The following is an 8,484-nucleotide window of genomic DNA, read 5'->3' as shown; positions in this document are numbered from 1 at the left end:
TGTTCAAAACAATTCATAACCTTGGGAATTTTTCTCCTACACAAATAATTCTTATCTCTAAATAAACGTTAACCAAAGGAGAATATAGGAAAAATAATGTTTGTTTGTGGTCGGAAATATCTCAGTGAGCGTTTAAAATAAGAGCGTGTTTACAAATATTGGCTGCAAATGGCGAATGAATTACACAAGTCCACCGAGAAATGTTCAAAACAATTCGTAACTCTGGGAACATTTCTCCTACAGAAATAATCTAGTCTCTAAGTAAACGTTAGCAAAAGGAGAATATAGGGAAAAAAATGTTTGGTTGTGGTCCGAAATATTTCAACGAGCCCTTAAAATAATAGAGCGACTGTTTATAAATGTACGCTGCAAACAGCGAATGAATTACACAACTCCAACGCAAAATGTTAAAAAAAATCAAACCTCTCTGACTATTTCTCCTACAGAAATAATTCTAGTCTCTAAGTAAACGTTAGCAAAAGAAGAATATAGGAAAAATAATGTTTGGTTGTGGTCCAAAATATTTCAGTTAGCGCTTAAAATAATAGAGCGATTCAGTTTACAAATGTGCGCTGCAAATAGCGAATAAATTACACAAGTCCAACGCAAAATGTTAAAAAAAAATAGTAATAACTCTGTGAATATTTCTCCTACAGAAATAATTCTAGTTTCTAAGTAAATGATAACAAAAGGAGCATACAAGGAAAATAATGTTTGGTTGTGGCCCAAAATTTTAAATTAGAGTGTGTTTACAAATATGCACGCGCTGCGAATGGCGAATGAATTACACGACCAACACAAAATGTTCAAAGCAATTCATAACTGTGAATATAACTATGTCTGTGAATGTTCAAAATTAATTTATCCACGGACATTTGTCGTATGGCAACGACTTAAATATTTGTGTGTAGTTTGACATATGTTAAATATGGAAAATTACCGACAATTGTCTATACAAAATTGTATTTAATTTCTAAGCGACTTGCGAGTTGCTTATACTCACCGCATGCTGTTTTCAACTGACATTTCGCCTGTTTTTTCGCCCTCTCAGTTCAGTTGCTCTCGGCTTTTCAATTTAATTTATACAGTCATTTCAACTAACGTTGTCGGTTCAAAGCATAAAGCTAAAAGACAAGACCGAAAGTTCACGTGGGATTTTTATGAATAAATTCATCAAAATCAGTCATGCCTGGAGAAAACAATAGGTTGTAATTAGCAGTCGATGACCTGCACGTGCAGGGATGATTTTGATGAAATTATTCATAAAAAATAATCCCACAAAACATTGCGGTCTTGTCTTTTAGCTTGATTTTAATCCGACAACGTTAATTGAAATAGCTGTATATTTGGCCCAGCCTAAAAGCGGAGCTCCACAATTTTTCTTTTTAATAACATTTATATACATGCAAGTCTGCTTATTGTATGAACATAAACTTCAATTATCTATCTACCGAAGTTTGGCTTCCTGCCATTACAGGATAACCAGCACAATGAAAGTGATTGGGAGAATTACTACTCCCACTGAATGGGATGCTAGTCCATCACAAGATACCCAGAAGGTGTATTACTACTCTCCATGGACTGAGGGGGGAAGAGGTATTCAATTCACACCGTTTAATACCCCAGGGAATAGAAAAACTGAAACGCTTAGCCTAGTTAAGTTGCTTTTGGTTGAGGGCGAGGGAACGCTTGAATTTCCTTGAAAAGGTTTCAATTTTATGCAAAATAATGACTGAAACACATGATATCCTGCAAGACTTGAGGCGCGTTTACACGACAGAAAGGGAGGAACGGCTCGGATAGAAACAAGAACCGGTCCAATAATTTTTGACCGTTTGTACGAGAAATATCAAGGAACGGCTCCGATAAAAAGAGGTACCGGTCACCAAATGTTGGTGGAACGGCAAGGGCTGTTCACACGACAAAAATTTAGGGACCGGACTTCATTGAGCCCGCATAACTCAGTAGATCAGTGTATATCGTTTAAACCGCACATGCTCGTGAAGCAACATGGCTACGGACGATGGATTGTCACTTTATCTATCGCCTTTGCAGTCCAGAAGGAAATCAAGTCGATCTCTTTTGAAGCAATCCGAAACTAAAATATGCCTGGAAGAAAGATTTCGTCGGAAACGAAAATTTAAGTTCATTTTAGTTCTTCTAGCATTAGTAATCGGGCACTCCACTGTGGAAAGAACGATTTGACGGAAGCAACGTACGAGTGCTTGGTTCTACCTGGCATGCGACACTTACTCTGACGATGAATGGTATAGAAACTTCCGTATCTCCAGGAACACGTTCCACTTCCTTGTTGATGAACTGCGAATGGACATAATACGTCAAGATACTGTAATGCGGAAGGCAGTTGAAGTGAGACTGAGTGAAGATTGCCTTTTTTCTGCATTTTATAGCCTTAACTGACGGATATCGGTCTCTAGCCAATCTATTTGGGGTTTCCAAGGCATTTGTTTCTGTTTGCATTCGTGAAGTTGAAGATGCTTTCTTAAAAATTCACCCGTCCTGATAAATGGCGTTTTTGTCTCTTGGCGACCTCACAGCCTCTAATGAGCTTTGGATGGTTTCCGAACTAAATGTATCATGAACAACATGTCAATTTCTTCATCAGCCCAAACGTCCTTTTCGGTCGCTTTTATTCTCGATTTCGTCTTCTGCCCCTTCTCTTGATTTTCCGCCATTGTCGTAACGAAGTAAAACCGAATACGCATGCACACAAGGGCAAATGACTCGGAACAAAATAGTGCTTGCTCGCAACAAATCAAGTGGAACGGGTACGTATGTGTTTACACGATGCTCAAGACCATAAAAGATGGGGACGGAACCAATTTTTATCCGTGCCGTTCCGCGACGAGACCATTGGCGCCTATGGTCCCGTCGTGGAACGGCACGGATAAAAAACGGCTCGGGCAAAAGTCAGGTACGCATAGTTTACACGAAAGAAACTATCCGTGCCGTTCTACTTTTTGTTCGAACCGTTCTATTTTTTTCTGTTGTGTAAACGGGCCTCAATTGTATTGGTTTATCATCCTAAATTTCGATTCTACTCCGTTTGGACATGAAACGAAACTGGAATGATTTCATATCTCTGTATTGGATGAGACACGTAAAAAATCGATATGTTTCCAAGGATTTATATTCGGTTTCTACAATTTTAAGAGATAATCAACGTACTCAACATCACACCAGAATGAAACTGAAACAAGCTGTAATAGTAGTTATCTTCCACTCGTTACATATGTCGTTATTGAGAACTGTACCTACTCTAGTTAATCACAGTTTAGTTTGTCCTAATCAAAGCTTACAAAACTTTTTGAAACAAGCTAAAAACTTGTTTCCAGGTCAATTTGAAGCCTTTTTGATGCTTTTAACGGAATCCTCTGGAAAGTTGTAGATTTTTCCTGGTTCTAAAGTCGTACCAGATCCCTTAAAGCCAATGGTGGGATATGCGTACCAGATTCCAGCGTCAATGCCGACTTGGACACTTCTGGCACCAACTGGAAAGACTTTTGTAAGGTCACTTATGCTCTCTGTGGTCTCCTAAATAGTTTGAAAATATGTGATTAGATCGTAATAATCAATATTAACATTTTGCAGATCATGTGTTTTGGGTATCTTTTGAATTATCTTATCTAGCTGAGTTGAGCTAGAGGATAAACTGAATGACAATAAAACCAATAAAAAATCATGCTTTCGATTTCTTAGAATTTTATAAAGAGCTGGATATAAATTCATTGTAATGTTTCGGCTTTACCTCCATAGTTCCTTGTAGGGGTATATCTGCAAACAGTCTAACCGATTTGTCTGACATGATCTGAAATGAAAAAAAAAATTTTTGTTAAAAACAGGTCTCTTTTATGGCTCAAAAAACGTCAGTTTCACTCTCATCAAAAGCCAAACAACTTACAATAATTCAGCAGACTACAAATTTTTACTAGCTGTTGTCAAGACAGATTATTGAAATACTTTTTGAAAACTTTACCTTGTGAGGTTGTTGAAGCTTCAGTTGGATCAGTGCTGAGATGTATCTGAAATAAAGATCCAGAAGATCCGTAAAGATGTGTTTGGTGGCAACCTTTTTATTGCTTTGGGAACAATGCACCCACACATGTAATGAATGTGGTCGTTTTCTGCTACCAAATATGGTCACAAACACTAGAGCCAAAAGTTTTAACCATTAATCAAGTCCTTTGAGGGAGAAACTAATAAACAGTTTACTGCATTGGTTAAGGCTTGACCTCCTTAACCTTAATCACATGCAATGGAAATCATGACTACCCACGCCTACACAATAAAAGTGTATTTTTGAGTGGTACGTAATATAGCAGTCACCTGAGATCAGCCAGATAAACTTCTTTCTTTAAACAAGCTCCGCCCAAGCTTGCCAAGAAAACATGTTTATTTTTGGATGAAGGAAATTTCTTGTCGTCGGCTAACTGTCAAAGGCTAATTGCCAAACGAAGCAATTTTCTTTCTTTAAACAAGCTCCGCCCAAGCTTCAGTGTCAAGAAAACAGGTTTATTTTTGGATAAAGGAAAATTCTTTTGGTCGCCGGCTAACTGTCGAAGGTATGTCCAAATGAAGGAATTTTCTCTAATATCATAACAAAACACTTAGGAATTTGTTCAAATCCATTAAACAAGAATTCGATGAATTTTATTGACATTAAACGAGAATAAAACTTGGTAAATACATGGCTAACGTAAGATAATATAAAGAATCTTAAAAATTGCATGCACAATGACTCATACTGTTACTGTATCCAACGCCTTTTAAAATCCTGAAAAATGTTCGTTTCTGCTGAACCACAGGTATTCATCCTACATTAAATAGATTCTTATTGGAGAACGAACGACATTGCGAAACTCTGTTTTCAAAACCTATATTCTAAAACTCCTATCTCGGTTGTAACACATACCCAGATTTAAGGAAGCGCCTATTCGTGAAGGCGCAGTACAGACAAAGTGTTCCTACAAGTAACATGCTTATATAACGAACACTGTTCAATAAAGATTCTTCCATCAGAGTTTTCACGTAGACTTTTCTGTACCGTCAGCTTAAAATTTGCTTTTGAAAACAATTTTGGCCAGCAAGATGAAAACCTCAATTAACTTTTAATCGCGGGGATTAACGTTAATCGGCTTCCGAACAACCGGCCGGGCCCTGATCGGCAAATGATATCGAACCCAAGGCTTTAATTTGACACTATTTTGGGACAATTTTAATTGTTTTCTAAGGCCCGGTTCAATCGCCGCACTTCACATGAGCCGAATAGAATTCAATAAATTAAGTTCATGTGAAGTACGGCGTCTGAATCAATTTAGAACGGCCGATCTACGATCGGTCCACGACTGTGGACCGGCTTTGATTCAGATGCCGTACTTCACATGAGCCGAATCATGCTTTTAACAGGGCTTCCCAGTCTGGAGAATCTTTATTAAGTTCCTGTAATAAAATCAAGTATTATGTTAATGTAAGAAAACATCGATACCAGACGAGAAGTATCTTATTGGAAGACTGCTGTTAACAATTCCAAAAGGTTGGATTTTCATAAAATTTTTAAGGAAGAATACTCTCTTTTTAAACAGCAAAGTCTTACAAGAAAAGCAAATGAGTGAGAGCATAAACTGAAAATCTAATGACTACACTCGGCAGATATTAACCAACTCTCTGTATCAACAATGAACTGGATCAGTCAGTGCATAAAACGTGAATCTACGTGAATCTAGAGAGGAAACGTAACTATTTACAAGCCTCGCCGGGTTTATTTTAGGTTCCTCGCCATTTTATATCTTCCTCTTTCGGTTTTCTTTGAAAATTTGTTTTTCATAAATCTGTATTGTAAACTGTATCAGGTAAAGTATGGCAAAGTAAAATGGAATGGAAAAATATATAAAAAAAAAATTGCTTCTTGCCTTGAAAAATCATTATCAATCTCTATAAACATATACTGCAAAAGTAAGTTGTACCCTTTATCAATACTCAGTATGCTTTTACGTCCGCCGTGCAAATAGAGGTACTTGTTATTATATAAATTTCAAGAAAACACTGCCAATAGTATAGCACAGACTACAACTTAAATACATCACATCTTAGGTAGTTTGCAAGATAGAAACAGCGCCGTTGTTAGATGGCAGATAAGAATGTGATCTTGTTCAGAGTTGATCCTTGCTTTCTGTAGACAAAATCCGTTTAGTCTCAGTTCTAACTCAGTTCTGGTCACTTAATTAAACGATAAAATGAGAAAGGAAAAGTGCGAGCTTGTTCAGTTTGCCCACCAGGGCGACGAGCTTATAAAAATCCATTGTTTGAATAAACCACTTAATTTAGAACTGAACAAACGAGTCATTCAATTTCTTGTTTGGAACAAATGATTTCTATAGTTTACTGTGTTGTATATATAAGTCTTCAATCTTAGTAACATTAGTTTAAGCCTTACTTTCCGAGGGTTTCTGTCTGAGTTGATTACAATTTGAGGTCTGGCACTTGCTTGCTAATTAATGTGTCTTGCTTAAGTGAGTCTGTTTTGAAAAGCTTCGAAGATTAATCGGTGCATTAATCCGGGTGAATGGCTAACGACTTTCGAAGCTTTTCAAAACAGACTCACTTAATTAAGCCAGACACATTAATTAGAAAAAACGACTCTTAATTTAGTCACAATAACCTGGCCGCAAACACCTTGAAACTTTGACACAGCCAATTTTTTATCATCAAGATACTCAGAGTTCTTTACCCAAGAAACCGCTTCTATAATCCTAGTAACTCGTTTTAGCTTCGACGTTATTTCGACGGCCAATGAACAACAAAGAAACGTCGTTACATAATAATTTCCTTACATCATTCTTTTATTTCAAATAAAATGGTTTTAAAATGTAATTAACAATAAGATAATTGTTGGTGTCATTGATTCGTTGAAATTAGTTCACATTATTTGTCCGCAAAAGCAAGAGTATTCGACAAACAAACAAAAGCGGGCTTATAATCTGGAGGGTAAAGGCTGCTTGTGTCCGTGACTGGATTGCTGGAATCATATTCATACTTTACTGAATACAAGATATACTGGTAGAGGCGTGATTTCTTTTACAGCATTGATCGTTTAGGAATTGGTTCATGCTTAGCGTGCGTATATCGAGTTGTTGGCCTCCCACGCAGTCGTTTTGACGTGCGAGTCTCCTAAAAGCGACTGCGTGGGAGGCTATGATCCACTTGACGTAGTTGAATTGTCGCTAACATCATGCGCCCAAAACAAACCTCTTCAGGTTTCGTCACTTGTACATTAGACAAGGAGATTTAGACAAGGAAAAACAACTAAATAATTAAAGGGTGATGCAAGTTAAGGACGGTGCCTACTAATACCGAAGTATTTTTTTCCGTTTTATGACTATGCGGGAAAAGCAGATCTTAGGAAAGCCTATTAGAATCCAAAAAGAAAATTGGGGGTAACCATGCATTTTTCAGAGATAACTAAGCAATAATATCTCTAAAAAGCGCCAAAATATAAAGCAATGTATGGGTTTTTTTTCTAAATTGACGCTTAATTATCTCTGAAAAATGCATGGTTACCCCCAATTTTCTTATGAGATACCAAAAGCATTTGCTAAGTTCTGCTTTCTCCGTATAGTTTTAAACCGCGCAAAAATATTCCTGTGTTAGTAGGCACCACCCATAGGAAACCCGAGTATCTCGCGATGCGCAGAACGTATGCGCAGGAACAATAGTAGGCACTGTCCTTAAGTTATTTTTTCAAACATACTTAATACAAAAAAAAGAAAACTTGCAGATAACAAAAAAAAAAGTCTCCGACCTGCTGTAAACTATGCATATGAGAAATACCCAAGCAATCCCAGCCTAAAAGCGGAGCTCCACAATTCCTTTTTAATAGCATTAATATACATCCAAGGCTGCTTATTGTATGAACTTAATAACACGTAATAACGTTAAAAATTCCTCATCCTTTCTGGAGTTATATATATCTTAAGTGCATATAAAGCAAACTGTTTACGCGAAATAGTTCAGTGAGCGCTTAAAATTAATTAGAACGTGTTTACAAATATGCGCTGCGAATGGCGAATGAATTACACCAGGGCGTAACATGTCGATAATTTTGAAAGTCGAAAGACATCGATCGTTGTCGATTGAATTCGGTACTAATCAATCGACAAATATCGGAAATCGATAAAAATTGAAGATTTTGTTGTGATTGTCAATTTTCAATGTCAAACTTCGATTTGATCGATTTTAATCGACAGGTATCTGAATATGAAATAAGGTCTATGGCGGGAGTGCAGTCGAAAGCGGACTAACGAAACGGGAGCCGATCGGCCATTAATAAGCAAGACTTCTTTAAACCGAGACATCAGTTCGGGTTATATTACAGGGAACGAAATCGGGCACGATCGAACGGTTTAGTACGGCTGAACGAAATGATGTTAACCATTTCTCAAGGTAAATATCCTATTCTACATTGAA

Source organism: Pavona decussata, unplaced genomic scaffold (genome assembly GCF_977016875.1).
Source record: "Pavona decussata unplaced genomic scaffold, jaPavDecu1.1 SCAFFOLD_182, whole genome shotgun sequence".
Classification (NCBI taxonomy): domain Eukaryota; kingdom Metazoa; phylum Cnidaria; class Anthozoa; order Scleractinia; family Agariciidae; genus Pavona; species Pavona decussata.
This window is presented reverse-complemented; position numbering follows the sequence as displayed.